Source organism: Coloeus monedula (assembly GCF_965178545.1).
Source record: "Coloeus monedula genome assembly, chromosome: 5".
NCBI classification, from domain to species: Eukaryota; Metazoa; Chordata; class Aves; order Passeriformes; family Corvidae; genus Coloeus; species Coloeus monedula.
In genome coordinates, this window is record NC_138785.1 from 13,514,556 (window position 1) to 13,533,033 (window position 18,478).

Consider the following 18,478-nt stretch of genomic DNA (forward strand, 5'->3'; position numbering starts at 1 on the left):
AGAGTGCCTATCTCCACGCTGTGCGGTGACGCGCTAGGGCTCCGCGTTGCCTTTTGCAGAAGCGAGGACGCCCTCAGCCGGCTCGGCTTGTGAACGAGCCCTTGCTGGACTTCTGCAACTTCGGTGCACTGCACACGCAAGCCCGCTGCTCTGCGGCTTCGTTCTTCGCCTCACGTTGTCCGCACAAAAGGGAAGCCCAGCGAGAGGGCACTGAACTTGGCCGCTTTTGCTCGTGCATGCTGCACGCAGCCACGCTGTAGCGTGCACGCTTTCTTTGCACAGCTCTAGAGGAGAAAGGCTCACGGAGGCTGTCTGCACTTCAGGCGGCTCTCTTGAAAGCTGTTTCTTGCATCGGCGAAGTTACAGCATTTCAGGCAGTGGCTATGCAGAGCCAGCCCTACAGCTGTCAGCTACAGCTCGGAGGCATACCGGGAGCCGCTTTCTGTTCAAGTTACAAAGCATTCTATCGTTTTCTTTGCTGAGTATCTTCATACAGTACAAGCAGTAAGCACCATACACAGTGATACCTTGACATTTGCCTGTAGCCTCTCGTGACTCCTACCATTGCCGTATTATAGTCATTCTTATCCAATCGCAAGAGTAAGCAAGTTACAATTTAAGCTTACCACGGACAATTCTCAGACCCCCCACCACCGCCACCACCCCGCCCCCCCCCACCAACCCCCCCCACCGCCACCCCCCCCCAACCCCCCCTTCTTCTTCTTGCTCCATCGGCATTTCTTGTTTGCCTGCGAGAGCTCTCTTTCTGGTAAAACCATGTTTTCTAGCTCCTTATGCCCTTCTTGAGACTTACTTGCTTGCTGAAAAACAGGTGCTTGTACCTGTAGTCACATACCGTTGTGCTAAGCATAGAAAAAATCTCCTTCCAACGCAATCTCCAACCTTTGCCTTCTCACTTATTCAGCGATCGGTGTTTCAGCAAAACACCTTGTGCTCTCTGTCAAAACGTGCTTCCATTTCTACCTCATGCTAAGTTTCTACATTCACGCATCTTTCTGCCAAGCCTACATAGCTGTGGAACTTTCTTCCCAAACTTTCATCCTCTCCAACAAGCTCGAGCTCCAAGGACACCCTTTGGCTTTCGCTGAGTGCGCGCTGCCCACGTAGCTCTCGCTGAGCCAAGTGGGCCAGGGGAGAAGCACTTGCTGCACGAGTGTTTCAAGGTGCACGGCTTTGAAGGCAGCACCACAATCCGGGCCACGAGAAGGGCTGAGGAAGAACGTGCTGTCGTCCTGGCACCTTTCTCCTGTGTGCGAGACGTTTAACTGAAGCTCTTCGCTCGTTCTCCATGAGAGCAACTGCTGGAGGCTGCCAAGGCAGCTGCGAGCACGAAAGCATAGCCGGGCGTCTGTCTTAGAAGAAAGGCGCAGAGCCGCAGTGGGACGCGCCCTTTCCGGAGGCTGCTTGGACAAGGGGTGCTTTAGGAAGGCCTTCTGCTTTGACGCCTGCTCCTGGCTGAGCTCTAGCTGCAGGGACTCTGCAAGGCTGAAGGACTAGGAGAGTGCCTATCTCCACGCTGTGCGGTGACGCGCTAGGGCTCCGCGTTGCCTTTTGCAGAAGCGAGGACGCCCTCAGCCGGCTCGGCTTGTGAACGAGCCCTTGCTGGACTTCTGCAACTTCGGTGCACTGCACACGCAAGCCCGCTGCTCTGCGGCTTCGTTCTTCGCCTCACGTTGTCCGCACAAAAGGGAAGCCCAGCGAGGGCACTGAACTTGGCCGCTTTTGCTCGTGCATGCTGCACGCAGCCACGCTGTAGCGTGCACGCTTTCTTTGCACAGCTCTAGAGGAGAAAGGCTCACGGAGGCTGTCTGCACTTCAGGCGGCTCTCTTGAAAGCTGTTTCTTGCATCGGCGAAGTTACAGCATTTCAGGCAGTGGCTATGCAGAGCCAGCCCTACAGCTGTCAGCTACAGCTCGGAGGCATACCGGGAGCCGCTTTCTGTTCAAGTTACAAAGCATTCTATCGTTTTCTTTGCTGAGTATCTTCATACAGTACAAGCAGTAAGCACCATACACAGTGATACCTTGACATTTGCCTGTAGCCTCTCGTGACTCCTACCATTGCCGTATTATAGTCATTCTTATCCAATCGCAAGAGTAAGCAAGTTACAATTTAAGCTTACCACGGAGAATTCTCAGACCCCCCACCACCGCCACCACCCCGCCCCCCCCCACCAACCCCCCCCACCGCCACCCCCCCCCCAACCCCCCCCTTCTTCTTCTTGCTCCATCGGCATTTCTTGTTTGCCTGCGAGAGCTCTCTTTCTGGTAAAACCATGTTTTCTAGCTCCTTATGCCCTTCTTGAGACTTACTTGCTTGCTGAAAAACAGGTGCTTGTACCTGTAGTCACATACCGTTGTGCTAAGCATAGAAAAAATCTCCTTCCAACGCAATCTCCAACCTTTGCCTTCTCACTTATTCAGCGATCGGTGTTTCAGCAAAACACCTTGTGCTCTCTGTCAAAACGTGCTTCCATTTCTACCTCATGCTAAGTTTCTACATTCACGCATCTTTCTGCCAAGCCTACATAGCTGTGGAACTTTCTTCCCAAACTTTCATCCTCTCCAACAAGCTCGAGCTCCAAGGACACCCTTTGGCTTTCGCTGAGTGCGCGCTGCCCACGTAGCTCTCGCTGAGCCAAGTGGGCCAGGGGAGAAGCACTTGCTGCACGAGTGTTTCAAGGTGCACGGCTTTGAAGGCAGCACCACAATCCGGGCCACGAGAAGGGCTGAGGAAGAACGTGCTGTCGTCCTGGCACCTTTCTCCTGTGTGCGAGACGTTTAACTGAAGCTCTTCGCTCGTTCTCCATGAGAGCAACTGCTGGAGGCTGCCAAGGCAGCTGCGAGCACGAAAGCATAGCCGGGCGTCTGTCTTAGAAGAAAGGCGCAGAGCCGCAGTGGGACGCGCCCTTTCCGGAGGCTGCTTGGACAAGGGGTGCTTTAGGAAGGCCTTCTGCTTTGACGCCTGCTCCTGGCTGAGCTCTAGCTGCAGGGACTCTGCAAGGCTGAAGGACTAGGAGAGTGCCTATCTCCACGCTGTGCGGTGACGCGCTAGGGCTCCGCGTTGCCTTTTGCAGAAGCGAGGACGCCCTCAGCCGGCTCGGCTTGTGAACGAGCCCTTGCTGGACTTCTGCAACTTCGGTGCACTGCACACGCAAGCCCGCTGCTCTGCGGCTTCGTTCTTCGCCTCACGTTGTCCGCACAAAAGGGAAGCCCAGCGAGGGCACTGAACTTGGCCGCTTTTGCTCGTGCATGCTGCACGCAGCCACGCTGTAGCGTGCACGCTTTCTTTGCACAGCTCTAGAGGAGAAAGGCTCACGAAGGCTGTCTGCACTTCAGGCGGCTCTCTTGAAAGCTGTTTCTTGCATCGGCGAAGTTACAGCATTTCAGGGAGTGGGTATGCAGAGCCAGCCCTACAGCTGTCAGCTACAGCTCGGAGGCATACCGGGAGCCGCTTTCTGTTCAAGTTACAAAGCATTCTATCGTTTTCTTTGCTGAGTATCTTCATACAGTACAAGCAGTAAGCACCATACACAGTGATACCTTGACATTTGCCTGTAGCCTCTCGTGACTCCTACCATTGCCGTATTATAGTCATTCTTATCCAATCGCAAGAGTAAGCAAGTTACAATTTAAGCTTACCACGGACAATTCTCAGACCCCCCACCACCGCCACCACCCCGCCCCCCCCCACCAACCCCCCCCACCGCCACCCCCCCCCCAACCCCCCCCTTCTTCTTCTTGCTCCATCGGCATTTCTTGTTTGCCTGCGAGAGCTCTCTTTCTGGTAAAACCATGTTTTCTAGCTCCTTATGCCCTTCTTGAGACTTACTTGCTTGCTGAAAAACAGGTGCTTGTACCTGTAGTCACATACCGTTGTGCTAAGCATAGAAAAAATCTCCTTCCAACGCAATCTCCAACCTTTGCCTTCTCACTTATTCAGCGATCGGTGTTTCAGCAAAACACCTTGTGCTCTCTGTCAAAACGTGCTTCCATTTCTACCTCATGCTAAGTTTCTACATTCACGCATCTTTCTGCCAAGCCTACATAGCTGTGGAACTTTCTTCCCAAACTTTCATCCTCTCCAACAAGCTCGAGCTCCAAGGACACCCTTTGGCTTTCGCTGAGTGCGCGCTGCCCACGTAGCTCTCGCTGAGCCAAGTGGGCCAGGGGAGAAGCACTTGCTGCACGAGTGTTTCAAGGTGCACGGCTTTGAAGGCAGCACCACAATCCGGGCCACGAGAAGGGCTGAGGAAGAACGTGCTGTCGTCCTGGCACCTTTCTCCTGTGTGCGAGACGTTTAACTGAAGCTCTTCGCTCGTTCTCCATGAGAGCAACTGCTGGAGGCTGCCAAGGCAGCTGCGAGCACGAAAGCATAGCCGGGCGTCTGTCTTAGAAGAAAGGCGCAGAGCCGCAGTGGGACGCGCCCTTTCCGGAGGCTGCTTGGACAAGGGGTGCTTTAGGAAGGCCTTCTGCTTTGACGCCTGCTCCTGGCTGAGCTCTAGCTGCAGGGACTCTGCAAGGCTGAAGGACTAGGAGAGTGCCTATCTCCACGCTGTGCGGTGACGCGCTAGGGCTCCGCGTTGCCTTTTGCAGAAGCGAGGACGCCCTCAGCCGGCTCGGCTTGTGAACGAGCCCTTGCTGGACTTCTGCAACTTCGGTGCACTGCACACGCAAGCCCGCTGCTCTGCGGCTTCGTTCTTCGCCTCACGTTGTCCGCACAAAAGGGAAGCCCAGCGAGAGGGCACTGAACTTGGCCGCTTTTGCTCGTGCATGCTGCACGCAGCCACGCTGTAGCGTGCACGCTTTCTTTGCACAGCTCTAGAGGAGAAAGGCTCACGGAGGCTGTCTGCACTTCAGGCGGCTCTCTTGAAAGCTGTTTCTTGCATCGGCGAAGTTACAGCATTTCAGGCAGTGGCTATGCAGAGCCAGCCCTACAGCTGTCAGCTACAGCTCGGAGGCATACCGGGAGCCGCTTTCTGTTCAAGTTACAAAGCATTCTATCGTTTTCTTTGCTGAGTATCTTCATACAGTACAAGCAGTAAGCACCATACACAGTGATACCTTGACATTTGCCTGTAGCCTCTCGTGACTCCTACCATTGCCGTATTATAGTCATTCTTATCCAATCGCAAGAGTAAGCAAGTTACAATTTAAGCTTACCACGGACAATTCTCAGACCCCCCACCACCGCCACCACCCCGCCCCCCCCCACCAACCCCCCCCACCGCCACCCCCCCCCAACCCCCCCCTTCTTCTTCTTGCTCCATCGGCATTTCTTGTTTGCCTGCGAGAGCTCTCTTTCTGGTAAAACCATGTTTTCTAGCTCCTTATGCCCTTCTTGAGACTTACTTGCTTGCTGAAAAACAGGTGCTTGTACCTGTAGTCACATACCGTTGTGCTAAGCATAGAAAAAATCTCCTTCCAACGCAATCTCCAACCTTTGCCTTCTCACTTATTCAGCGATCGGTGTTTCAGCAAAACACCTTGTGCTCTCTGTCAAAACGTGCTTCCATTTCTACCTCATGCTAAGTTTCTACATTCACGCATCTTTCTGCCAAGCCTACATAGCTGTGGAACTTTCTTCCCAAACTTTCATCCTCTCCAACAAGCTCGAGCTCCAAGGACACCCTTTGGCTTTCGCTGAGTGCGCGCTGCCCACGTAGCTCTCGCTGAGCCAAGTGGGCCAGGGGAGAAGCACTTGCTGCACGAGTGTTTCAAGGTGCACGGCTTTGAAGGCAGCACCACAATCCGGGCCACGAGAAGGGCTGAGGAAGAACGTGCTGTCGTCCTGGCACCTTTCTCCTGTGTGCGAGACGTTTAACTGAAGCTCTTCGCTCGTTCTCCATGAGAGCAACTGCTGGAGGCTGCCAAGGCAGCTGCGAGCACGAAAGCATAGCCGGGCGTCTGTCTTAGAAGAAAGGCGCAGAGCCGCAGTGGGACGCGCCCTTTCCGGAGGCTGCTTGGACAAGGGGTGCTTTAGGAAGGCCTTCTGCTTTGACGCCTGCTCCTGGCTGAGCTCTAGCTGCAGGGACTCTGCAAGGCTGAAGGACTAGGAGAGTGCCTATCTCCACGCTGTGCGGTGACGCGCTAGGGCTCCGCGTTGCCTTTTGCAGAAGCGAGGACGCCCTCAGCCGGCTCGGCTTGTGAACGAGCCCTTGCTGGACTTCTGCAACTTCGGTGCACTGCACACGCAAGCCCGCTGCTCTGCGGCTTCGTTCTTCGCCTCACGTTGTCCGCACAAAAGGGAAGCCCAGCGAGAGGGCACTGAACTTGGCCGCTTTTGCTCGTGCATGCTGCACGCAGCCACGCTGTAGCGTGCACGCTTTCTTTGCACAGCTCTAGAGGAGAAAGGCTCACGGAGGCTGTCTGCACTTCAGGCGGCTCTCTTGAAAGCTGTTTCTTGCATCGGCGAAGTTACAGCATTTCAGGCAGTGGCTATGCAGAGCCAGCCCTACAGCTGTCAGCTACAGCTCGGAGGCATACCGGGAGCCGCTTTCTGTTCAAGTTACAAAGCATTCTATCGTTTTCTTTGCTGAGTATCTTCATACAGTACAAGCAGTAAGCACCATACACAGTGATACCTTGACATTTGCCTGTAGCCTCTCGTGACTCCTACCATTGCCGTATTATAGTCATTCTTATCCAATCGCAAGAGTAAGCAAGTTACAATTTAAGCTTACCACGGACAATTCTCAGACCCCCCACCACCGCCACCACCCCGCCCCCCCCCACCAACCCCCCCCACCGCCACCCCCCCCCCAACCCCCCCCTTCTTCTTCTTGCTCCATCGGCATTTCTTGTTTGCCTGCGAGAGCTCTCTTTCTGGTAAAACCATGTTTTCTAGCTCCTTATGCCCTTCTTGAGACTTACTTGCTTGCTGAAAAACAGGTGCTTGTACCTGTAGTCACATACCGTTGTGCTAAGCATAGAAAAAATCTCCTTCCAACGCAATCTCCAACCTTTGCCTTCTCACTTATTCAGCGATCGGTGTTTCAGCAAAACACCTTGTGCTCTCTGTCAAAACGTGCTTCCATTTCTACCTCATGCTAAGTTTCTACATTCACGCATCTTTCTGCCAAGCCTACATAGCTGTGGAACTTTCTTCCCAAACTTTCATCCTCTCCAACAAGCTCGAGCTCCAAGGACACCCTTTGGCTTTCGCTGAGTGCGCGCTGCCCACGTAGCTCTCGCTGAGCCAAGTGGGCCAGGGGAGAAGCACTTGCTGCACGAGTGTTTCAAGGTGCACGGCTTTGAAGGCAGCACCACAATCCGGGCCACGAGAAGGGCTGAGGAAGAACGTGCTGTCGTCCTGGCACCTTTCTCCTGTGTGCGAGACGTTTAACTGAAGCTCTTCGCTCGTTCTCCATGAGAGCAACTGCTGGAGGCTGCCAAGGCAGCTGCGAGCACGAAAGCATAGCCGGGCGTCTGTCTTAGAAGAAAGGCGCAGAGCCGCAGTGGGACGCGCCCTTTCCGGAGGCTGCTTGGACAAGGGGTGCTTTAGGAAGGCCTTCTGCTTTGACGCCTGCTCCTGGCTGAGCTCTAGCTGCAGGGACTCTGCAAGGCTGAAGGACTAGGAGAGTGCCTATCTCCACGCTGTGCGGTGACGCGCTAGGGCTCCGCGTTGCCTTTTGCAGAAGCGAGGACGCCCTCAGCCGGCTCGGCTTGTGAACGAGCCCTTGCTGGACTTCTGCAACTTCGGTGCACTGCACACGCAAGCCCGCTGCTCTGCGGCTTCGTTCTTCGCCTCACGTTGTCCGCACAAAAGGGAAGCCCAGCGAGGGCACTGAACTTGGCCGCTTTTGCTCGTGCATGCTGCACGCAGCCACGCTGTAGCGTGCACGCTTTCTTTGCACAGCTCTAGAGGAGAAAGGCTCACGGAGGCTGTCTGCACTTCAGGCGGCTCTCTTGAAAGCTGTTTCTTGCATCGGCGAAGTTACAGCATTTCAGGCAGTGGCTATGCAGAGCCAGCCCTACAGCTGTCAGCTACAGCTCGGAGGCATACCGGGAGCCGCTTTCTGTTCAAGTTACAAAGCATTCTATCGTTTTCTTTGCTGAGTATCTTCATACAGTACAAGCAGTAAGCACCATACACAGTGATACCTTGACATTTGCCTGTAGCCTCTCGTGACTCCTACCATTGCCGTATTATAGTCATTCTTATCCAATCGCAAGAGTAAGCAAGTTACAATTTAAGCTTACCACGGACAATTCTCAGACCCCCCACCACCGCCACCACCCCGCCCCCCCCCACCAACCCCCCCCACCGCCACCCCCCCCCCAACCCCCCCCTTCTTCTTCTTGCTCCATCGGCATTTCTTGTTTGCCTGCGAGAGCTCTCTTTCTGGTAAAACCATGTTTTCTAGCTCCTTATGCCCTTCTTGAGACTTACTTGCTTGCTGAAAAACAGGTGCTTGTACCTGTAGTCACATACCGTTGTGCTAAGCATAGAAAAAATCTCCTTCCAACGCAATCTCCAACCTTTGCCTTCTCACTTATTCAGCGATCGGTGTTTCAGCAAAACACCTTGTGCTCTCTGTCAAAACGTGCTTCCATTTCTACCTCATGCTAAGTTTCTACATTCACGCATCTTTCTGCCAAGCCTACATAGCTGTGGAACTTTCTTCCCAAACTTTCATCCTCTCCAACAAGCTCGAGCTCCAAGGACACCCTTTGGCTTTCGCTGAGTGCGCGCTGCCCACGTAGCTCTCGCTGAGCCAAGTGGGCCAGGGGAGAAGCACTTGCTGCACGAGTGTTTCAAGGTGCACGGCTTTGAAGGCAGCACCACAATCCGGGCCACGAGAAGGGCTGAGGAAGAACGTGCTGTCGTCCTGGCACCTTTCTCCTGTGTGCGAGACGTTTAACTGAAGCTCTTCGCTCGTTCTCCATGAGAGCAACTGCTGGAGGCTGCCAAGGCAGCTGCGAGCACGAAAGCATAGCCGGGCGTCTGTCTTAGAAGAAAGGCGCAGAGCCGCAGTGGGACGCGCCCTTTCCGGAGGCTGCTTGGACAAGGGGTGCTTTAGGAAGGCCTTCTGCTTTGACGCCTGCTCCTGGCTGAGCTCTAGCTGCAGGGACTCTGCAAGGCTGAAGGACTAGGAGAGTGCCTATCTCCACGCTGTGCGGTGACGCGCTAGGGCTCCGCGTTGCCTTTTGCAGAAGCGAGGACGCCCTCAGCCGGCTCGGCTTGTGAACGAGCCCTTGCTGGACTTCTGCAACTTCGGTGCACTGCACACGCAAGCCCGCTGCTCTGCGGCTTCGTTCTTCGCCTCACGTTGTCCGCACAAAAGGGAAGCCCAGCGAGGGCACTGAACTTGGCCGCTTTTGCTCGTGCATGCTGCACGCAGCCACGCTGTAGCGTGCACGCTTTCTTTGCACAGCTCTAGAGGAGAAAGGCTCACGGAGGCTGTCTGCACTTCAGGCGGCTCTCTTGAAAGCTGTTTCTTGCATCGGCGAAGTTACAGCATTTCAGGGAGTGGGTATGCAGAGCCAGCCCTACAGCTGTCAGCTACAGCTCGGAGGCATACCGGGAGCCGCTTTCTGTTCAAGTTACAAAGCATTCTATCGTTTTCTTTGCTGAGTATCTTCATACAGTACAAGCAGTAAGCACCATACACAGTGATACCTTGACATTTGCCTGTAGCCTCTCGTGACTCCTACCATTGCCGTATTATAGTCATTCTTATCCAATCGCAAGAGTAAGCAAGTTACAATTTAAGCTTACCACGGACAATTCTCAGACCCCCCACCACCGCCACCACCCCGCCCCCCCCCACCAACCCCCCCCACCGCCACCCCCCCCCCAACCCCCCCCTTCTTCTTCTTGCTCCATCGGCATTTCTTGTTTGCCTGCGAGAGCTCTCTTTCTGGTAAAACCATGTTTTCTAGCTCCTTATGCCCTTCTTGAGACTTACTTGCTTGCTGAAAAACAGGTGCTTGTACCTGTAGTCACATACCGTTGTGCTAAGCATAGAAAAAATCTCCTTCCAACGCAATCTCCAACCTTTGCCTTCTCACTTATTCAGCGATCGGTGTTTCAGCAAAACACCTTGTGCTCTCTGTCAAAACGTGCTTCCATTTCTACCTCATGCTAAGTTTCTACATTCACGCATCTTTCTGCCAAGCCTACATAGCTGTGGAACTTTCTTCCCAAACTTTCATCCTCTCCAACAAGCTCGAGCTCCAAGGACACCCTTTGGCTTTCGCTGAGTGCGCGCTGCCCACGTAGCTCTCGCTGAGCCAAGTGGGCCAGGGGAGAAGCACTTGCTGCACGAGTGTTTCAAGGTGCACGGCTTTGAAGGCAGCACCACAATCCGGGCCACGAGAAGGGCTGAGGAAGAACGTGCTGTCGTCCTGGCACCTTTCTCCTGTGTGCGAGACGTTTAACTGAAGCTCTTCGCTCGTTCTCCATGAGAGCAACTGCTGGAGGCTGCCAAGGCAGCTGCGAGCACGAAAGCATAGCCGGGCGTCTGTCTTAGAAGAAAGGCGCAGAGCCGCAGTGGGACGCGCCCTTTCCGGAGGCTGCTTGGACAAGGGGTGCTTTAGGAAGGCCTTCTGCTTTGACGCCTGCTCCTGGCTGAGCTCTAGCTGCAGGGACTCTGCAAGGCTGAAGGACTAGGAGAGTGCCTATCTCCACGCTGTGCGGTGACGCGCTAGGGCTCCGCGTTGCCTTTTGCAGAAGCGAGGACGCCCTCAGCCGGCTCGGCTTGTGAACGAGCCCTTGCTGGACTTCTGCAACTTCGGTGCACTGCACACGCAAGCCCGCTGCTCTGCGGCTTCGTTCTTCGCCTCACGTTGTCCGCACAAAAGGGAAGCCCAGCGAGAGGGCACTGAACTTGGCCGCTTTTGCTCGTGCATGCTGCACGCAGCCACGCTGTAGCGTGCACGCTTTCTTTGCACAGCTCTAGAGGAGAAAGGCTCACGGAGGCTGTCTGCACTTCAGGCGGCTCTCTTGAAAGCTGTTTCTTGCATCGGCGAAGTTACAGCATTTCAGGCAGTGGCTATGCAGAGCCAGCCCTACAGCTGTCAGCTACAGCTCGGAGGCATACCGGGAGCCGCTTTCTGTTCAAGTTACAAAGCATTCTATCGTTTTCTTTGCTGAGTATCTTCATACAGTACAAGCAGTAAGCACCATACACAGTGATACCTTGACATTTGCCTGTAGCCTCTCGTGACTCCTACCATTGCCGTATTATAGTCATTCTTATCCAATCGCAAGAGTAAGCAAGTTACAATTTAAGCTTACCACGGACAATTCTCAGACCCCCCACCACCGCCACCACCCCGCCCCCCCCACCAACCCCCCCCACCGCCACCCCCCCCCAACCCCCCCCTTCTTCTTCTTGCTCCATCGGCATTTCTTGTTTGCCTGCGAGAGCTCTCTTTCTGGTAAAACCATGTTTTCTAGCTCCTTATGCCCTTCTTGAGACTTACTTGCTTGCTGAAAAACAGGTGCTTGTACCTGTAGTCACATACCGTTGTGCTAAGCATAGAAAAAATCTCCTTCCAACGCAATCTCCAACCTTTGCCTTCTCACTTATTCAGCGATCGGTGTTTCAGCAAAACACCTTGTGCTCTCTGTCAAAACGTGCTTCCATTTCTACCTCATGCTAAGTTTCTACATTCACGCATCTTTCTGCCAAGCCTACATAGCTGTGGAACTTTCTTCCCAAACTTTCATCCTCTCCAACAAGCTCGAGCTCCAAGGACACCCTTTGGCTTTCGCTGAGTGCGCGCTGCCCACGTAGCTCTCGCTGAGCCAAGTGGGCCAGGGGAGAAGCACTTGCTGCACGAGTGTTTCAAGGTGCACGGCTTTGAAGGCAGCACCACAATCCGGGCCACGAGAAGGGCTGAGGAAGAACGTGCTGTCGTCCTGGCACCTTTCTCCTGTGTGCGAGACGTTTAACTGAAGCTCTTCGCTCGTTCTCCATGAGAGCAACTGCTGGAGGCTGCCAAGGCAGCTGCGAGCACGAAAGCATAGCCGGGCGTCTGTCTTAGAAGAAAGGCGCAGAGCCGCAGTGGGACGCGCGCCCTTTCCGGAGGCTGCTTGGACAAGGGGTGCTTTAGGAAGGCCTTCTGCTTTGACGCCTGCTCCTGGCTGAGCTCTAGCTGCAGGGACTCTGCAAGGCTGAAGGACTAGGAGAGTGCCTATCTCCACGCTGTGCGGTGACGCGCTAGGGCTCCGCGTTGCCTTTTGCAGAAGCGAGGACGCCCTCAGCCGGCTCGGCTTGTGAACGAGCCCTTGCTGGACTTCTGCAACTTCGGTGCACTGCACACGCAAGCCCGCTGCTCTGCGGCTTCGTTCTTCGCCTCACGTTGTCCGCACAAAAGGGAAGCCCAGCGAGAGGGCACTGAACTTGGCCGCTTTTGCTCGTGCATGCTGCACGCAGCCACGCTGTAGCGTGCACGCTTTCTTTGCACAGCTCTAGAGGAGAAAGGCTCACGGAGGCTGTCTGCACTTCAGGCGGCTCTCTTGAAAGCTGTTTCTTGCATCGGCGAAGTTACAGCATTTCAGGCAGTGGCTATGCAGAGCCAGCCCTACAGCTGTCAGCTACAGCTCGGAGGCATACCGGGAGCCGCTTTCTGTTCAAGTTACAAAGCATTCTATCGTTTTCTTTGCTGAGTATCTTCATACAGTACAAGCAGTAAGCACCATACACAGTGATACCTTGACATTTGCCTGTAGCCTCTCGTGACTCCTACCATTGCCGTATTATAGTCATTCTTATCCAATCGCAAGAGTAAGCAAGTTACAATTTAAGCTTACCACGGACAATTCTCAGACCCCCCACCACCGCCACCACCCCGCCCCCCCCCACCAACCCCCCCCACCGCCACCCCCCCCCCAACCCCCCCCTTCTTCTTCTTGCTCCATCGGCATTTCTTGTTTGCCTGCGAGAGCTCTCTTTCTGGTAAAACCATGTTTTCTAGCTCCTTATGCCCTTCTTGAGACTTACTTGCTTGCTGAAAAACAGGTGCTTGTACCTGTAGTCACATACCGTTGTGCTAAGCATAGAAAAAATCTCCTTCCAACGCAATCTCCAACCTTTGCCTTCTCACTTATTCAGCGATCAGTGTTTCAGCAAAACACCTTGTGCTCTCTGTCAAAACGTGCTTCCATTTCTACCTCATGCTAAGTTTCTACATTCACGCATCTTTCTGCCAAGCCTACATAGCTGTGAAACTTTCTTCCCAAACTTTCATCCTCTCCAACAAGCTCGAGCTCCAAGGACACCCTTTGGCTTTCGCTGAGTGCGCGCTGCCCACGTAGCTCTCGCTGAGCCAAGTGGGCCAGGGGAGAAGCACTTGCTGCACGAGTGTTTCAAGGTGCACGGCTTTGAAGGCAGCACCACAATCCGGGCCACGAGAAGGGCTGAGGAAGAACGTGCTGTCGTCCTGGCACCTTTCTCCTGTGTGCGAGACGTTTAACTGAAGCTCTTCGCTCGTTCTCCATGAGAGCAACTGCTGGAGGCTGCCAAGGCAGCTGCGAGCACGAAAGCATAGCCGGGCGTCTGTCTTAGAAGAAAGGCGCAGAGCCGCAGTGGGACGCGCCCTTTCCGGAGGCTGCTTGGACAAGGGGTGCTTTAGGAAGGCCTTCTGCTTTGACGCCTGCTCCTGGCTGAGCTCTAGCTGCAGGGACTCTGCAAGGCTGAAGGACTAGGAGAGTGCCTATCTCCACGCTGTGCGGTGACGCGCTAGGGCTCCGCGTTGCCTTTTGCAGAAGCGAGGACGCCCTCAGCCGGCTCGGCTTGTGAACGAGCCCTTGCTGGACTTCTGCAACTTCGGTGCACTGCACACGCAAGCCCGCTGCTCTGCGGCTTCGTTCTTCGCCTCACGTTGTCCGCACAAAAGGGAAGCCCAGCGAGGGCACTGAACTTGGCCGCTTTTGCTCGTGCATGCTGCACGCAGCCACGCTGTAGCGTGCACGCTTTCTTTGCACAGCTCTAGAGGAGAAAGGCTCACGAAGGCTGTCTGCACTTCAGGCGGCTCTCTTGAAAGCTGTTTCTTGCATCGGCGAAGTTACAGCATTTCAGGGAGTGGGTATGCAGAGCCAGCCCTACAGCTGTCAGCTACAGCTCGGAGGCATACCGGGAGCCGCTTTCTGTTCAAGTTACAAAGCATTCTATCGTTTTCTTTGCTGAGTATCTTCATACAGTACAAGCAGTAAGCACCATACACAGTGATACCTTGACATTTGCCTGTAGCCTCTCGTGACTCCTACCATTGCCGTATTATAGTCATTCTTATCCAATCGCAAGAGTAAGCAAGTTACAATTTAAGCTTACCACGGAGAATTCTCAGACCCCCCACCACCGCCACCACCCCGCCCCCCCCACCAACCCCCCCCACCGCCACCCCCCCCCAACCCCCCCCTTCTTCTTCTTGCTCCATCGGCATTTCTTGTTTGCCTGCGAGAGCTCTCTTTCTGGTAAAACCATGTTTTCTAGCTCCTTATGCCCTTCTTGAGACTTACTTGCTTGCTGAAAAACAGGTGCTTGTACCTGTAGTCACATACCGTTGTGCTAAGCATAGAAAAAATCTCCTTCCAACGCAATCTCCAACCTTTGCCTTCTCACTTATTCAGCGATCAGTGTTTCAGCAAAACACCTTGTGCTCTCTGTCAAAACGTGCTTCCATTTCTACCTCATGCTAAGTTTCTACATTCACGCATCTTTCTGCCAAGCCTACATAGCTGTGAAACTTTCTTCCCAAACTTTCATCCTCTCCAACAAGCTCGAGCTCCAAGGACACCCTTTGGCTTTCGCTGAGTGCGCGCTGCCCACGTAGCTCTCGCTGAGCCAAGTGGGCCAGGGGAGAAGCACTTGCTGCACGAGTGTTTCAAGGTGCACGGCTTTGAAGGCAGCACCACAATCCGGGCCACGAGAAGGGCTGAGGAAGAACGTGCTGTCGTCCTGGCACCTTTCTCCTGTGTGCGAGACGTTTAACTGAAGCTCTTCGCTCGTTCTCCATGAGAGCAACTGCTGGAGGCTGCCAAGGCAGCTGCGAGCACGAAAGCATAGCCGGGCGTCTGTCTTAGAAGAAAGGCGCAGAGCCGCAGTGGGACGCGCCCTTTCCGGAGGCTGCTTGGACAAGGGGTGCTTTAGGAAGGCCTTCTGCTTTGACGCCTGCTCCTGGCTGAGCTCTAGCTGCAGGGACTCTGCAAGGCTGAAGGACTAGGAGAGTGCCTATCTCCACGCTGTGCGGTGACGCGCTAGGGCTCCGCGTTGCCTTTTGCAGAAGCGAGGACGCCCTCAGCCGGCTCGGCTTGTGAACGAGCCCTTGCTGGACTTCTGCAACTTCGGTGCACTGCACACGCAAGCCCGCTGCTCTGCGGCTTCGTTCTTCGCCTCACGTTGTCCGCACAAAAGGGAAGCCCAGCGAGAGGGCACTGAACTTGGCCGCTTTTGCTCGTGCATGCTGCACGCAGCCACGCTGTAGCGTGCACGCTTTCTTTGCACAGCTCTAGAGGAGAAAGGCTCACGGAGGCTGTCTGCACTTCAGGCGGCTCTCTTGAAAGCTGTTTCTTGCATCGGCGAAGTTACAGCATTTCAGGCAGTGGCTATGCAGAGCCAGCCCTACAGCTGTCAGCTACAGCTCGGAGGCATACCGGGAGCCGCTTTCTGTTCAAGTTACAAAGCATTCTATCGTTTTCTTTGCTGAGTATCTTCATACAGTACAAGCAGTAAGCACCATACACAGTGATACCTTGACATTTGCCTGTAGCCTCTCGTGACTCCTACCATTGCCGTATTATAGTCATTCTTATCCAATCGCAAGAGTAAGCAAGTTACAATTTAAGCTTACCACGGACAATTCTCAGACCCCCCACCACCGCCACCACCCCGCCCCCCCCACCAACCCCCCCCACCGCCACCCCCCCCCAACCCCCCCCTTCTTCTTCTTGCTCCATCGGCATTTCTTGTTTGCCTGCGAGAGCTCTCTTTCTGGTAAAACCATGTTTTCTAGCTCCTTATGCCCTTCTTGAGACTTACTTGCTTGCTGAAAAACAGGTGCTTGTACCTGTAGTCACATACCGTTGTGCTAAGCATAGAAAAAATCTCCTTCCAACGCAATCTCCAACCTTTGCCTTCTCACTTATTCAGCGATCGGTGTTTCAGCAAAACACCTTGTGCTCTCTGTCAAAACGTGCTTCCATTTCTACCTCATGCTAAGTTTCTACATTCACGCATCTTTCTGCCAAGCCTACATAGCTGTGAAACTTTCTTCCCAAACTTTCATCCTCTCCAACAAGCTCGAGCTCCAAGGACACCCTTTGGCTTTCGCTGAGTGCGCGCTGCCCACGTAGCTCTCGCTGAGCCAAGTGGGCCAGGGGAGAAGCACTTGCTGCACGAGTGTTTCAAGGTGCACGGCTTTGAAGGCAGCACCACAATCCGGGCCACGAGAAGGGCTGAGGAAGAACGTGCTGTCGTCCTGGCACCTTTCTCCTGTGTGCGAGACGTTTAACTGAAGCTCTTCGCTCGTTCTCCATGAGAGCAACTGCTGGAGGCTGCCAAGGCAGCTGCGAGCACGAAAGCATAGCCGGGCGTCTGTCTTAGAAGAAAGGCGCAGAGCCGCAGTGGGACGCGCCCTTTCCGGAGGCTGCTTGGACAAGGGGTGCTTTAGGAAGGCCTTCTGCTTTGACGCCTGCTCCTGGCTGAGCTCTAGCTGCAGGGACTCTGCAAGGCTGAAGGACTAGGAGAGTGCCTATCTCCACGCTGTGCGGTGACGCGCTAGGGCTCCGCGTTGCCTTTTGCAGAAGCGAGGACGCCCTCAGCCGGCTCGGCTTGTGAACGAGCCCTTGCTGGACTTCTGCAACTTCGGTGCACTGCACACGCAAGCCCGCTGCTCTGCGGCTTCGTTCTTCGCCTCACGTTGTCCGCACAAAAGGGAAGCCCAGCGAGGGCACTGAACTTGGCCGCTTTTGCTCGTGCATGCTGCACGCAGCCACGCTGTAGCGTGCACGCTTTCTTTGCACAGCTCTAGAGGAGAAAGGCTCACGAAGGCTGTCTGCACTTCAGGCGGCTCTCTTGAAAGCTGTTTCTTGCATCGGCGAAGTTACAGCATTTCAGGGAGTGGGTATGCAGAGCCAGCCCTACAGCTGTCAGCTACAGCTCGGAGGCATACCGGGAGCCGCTTTCTGTTCAAGTTACAAAGCATTCTATCGTTTTCTTTGCTGAGTATCTTCATACAGTACAAGCAGTAAGCACCATACACAGTGATACCTTGACATTTGCCTGTAGCCTCTCGTGACTCCTACCATTGCCGTATTATAGTCATTCTTATCCAATCGCAAGAGTAAGCAAGTTACAATTTAAGCTTACCACGGACAATTCTCAGACCCCCCACCACCGCCACCACCCCGCCCCCCCCCACCAACCCCCCCCACCGCCACCCCCCCCCAACCCCCCCCTTCTTCTTCTTGCTCCATCGGCATTTCTTGTTTGCCTGCGAGAGCTCTCTTTCTGGTAAAACCATGTTTTCTAGCTCCTTATGCCCTTCTTGAGACTTACTTGCTTGCTGAAAAACAGGTGCTTGTACCTGTAGTCACATACCGTTGTGCTAAGCATAGAAAAAATCTCCTTCCAACGCAATCTCCAACCTTTGCCTTCTCACTTATTCAGCGATCGGTGTTTCAGCAAAACACCTTGTGCTCTCTGTCAAAACGTGCTTCCATTTCTACCTCATGCTAAGTTTCTACATTCACGCATCTTTCTGCCAAGCCTACATAGCTGTGAAACTTTCTTCCCAAACTTTCATCCTCTCCAACAAGCTCGAGCTCCAAGGACACCCTTTGGCTTTCGCTGAGTGCGCGCTGCCCACGTAGCTCTCGCTGAGCCAAGTGGGCCAGGGGAGAAGCACTTGCTGCACGAGTGTTTCAAGGTGCACGGCTTTGAAGGCAGCACCACAATCCGGGCCACGAGAAGGGCTGAGGAAGAACGTGCTGTCGTCCTGGCACCTTTCTCCTGTGTGCGAGACGTTTAACTGAAGCTCTTCGCTCGTTCTCCATGAGAGCAACTGCTGGAGGCTGCCAAGGCAGCTGCGAGCACGAAAGCATAGCCGGGCGTCTGTCTTAGAAGAAAGGCGCAGAGCCGCAGTGGGACGCGCCCTTTCCGGAGGCTGCTTGGACAAGGGGTGCTTTAGGAAGGCCTTCTGCTTTGACGCCTGCTCCTGGCTGAGCTCTAGCTGCAGGGACTCTGCAAGGCTGAAGGACTAGGAGAGTGCCTATCTCCACGCTGTGCGGTGACGCGCTAGGGCTCCGCGTTGCCTTTTGCAGAAGCGAGGACGCCCTCAGCCGGCTCGGCTTGTGAACGAGCCCTTGCTGGACTTCTGCAACTTCGGTGCACTGCACACGCAAGCCCGCTGCTCTGCGGCTTCGTTCTTCGCCTCACGTTGTCCGCACAAAAGGGAAGCCCAGCGAGGGCACTGAACTTGGCCGCTTTTGCTCGTGCATGCTGCACGCA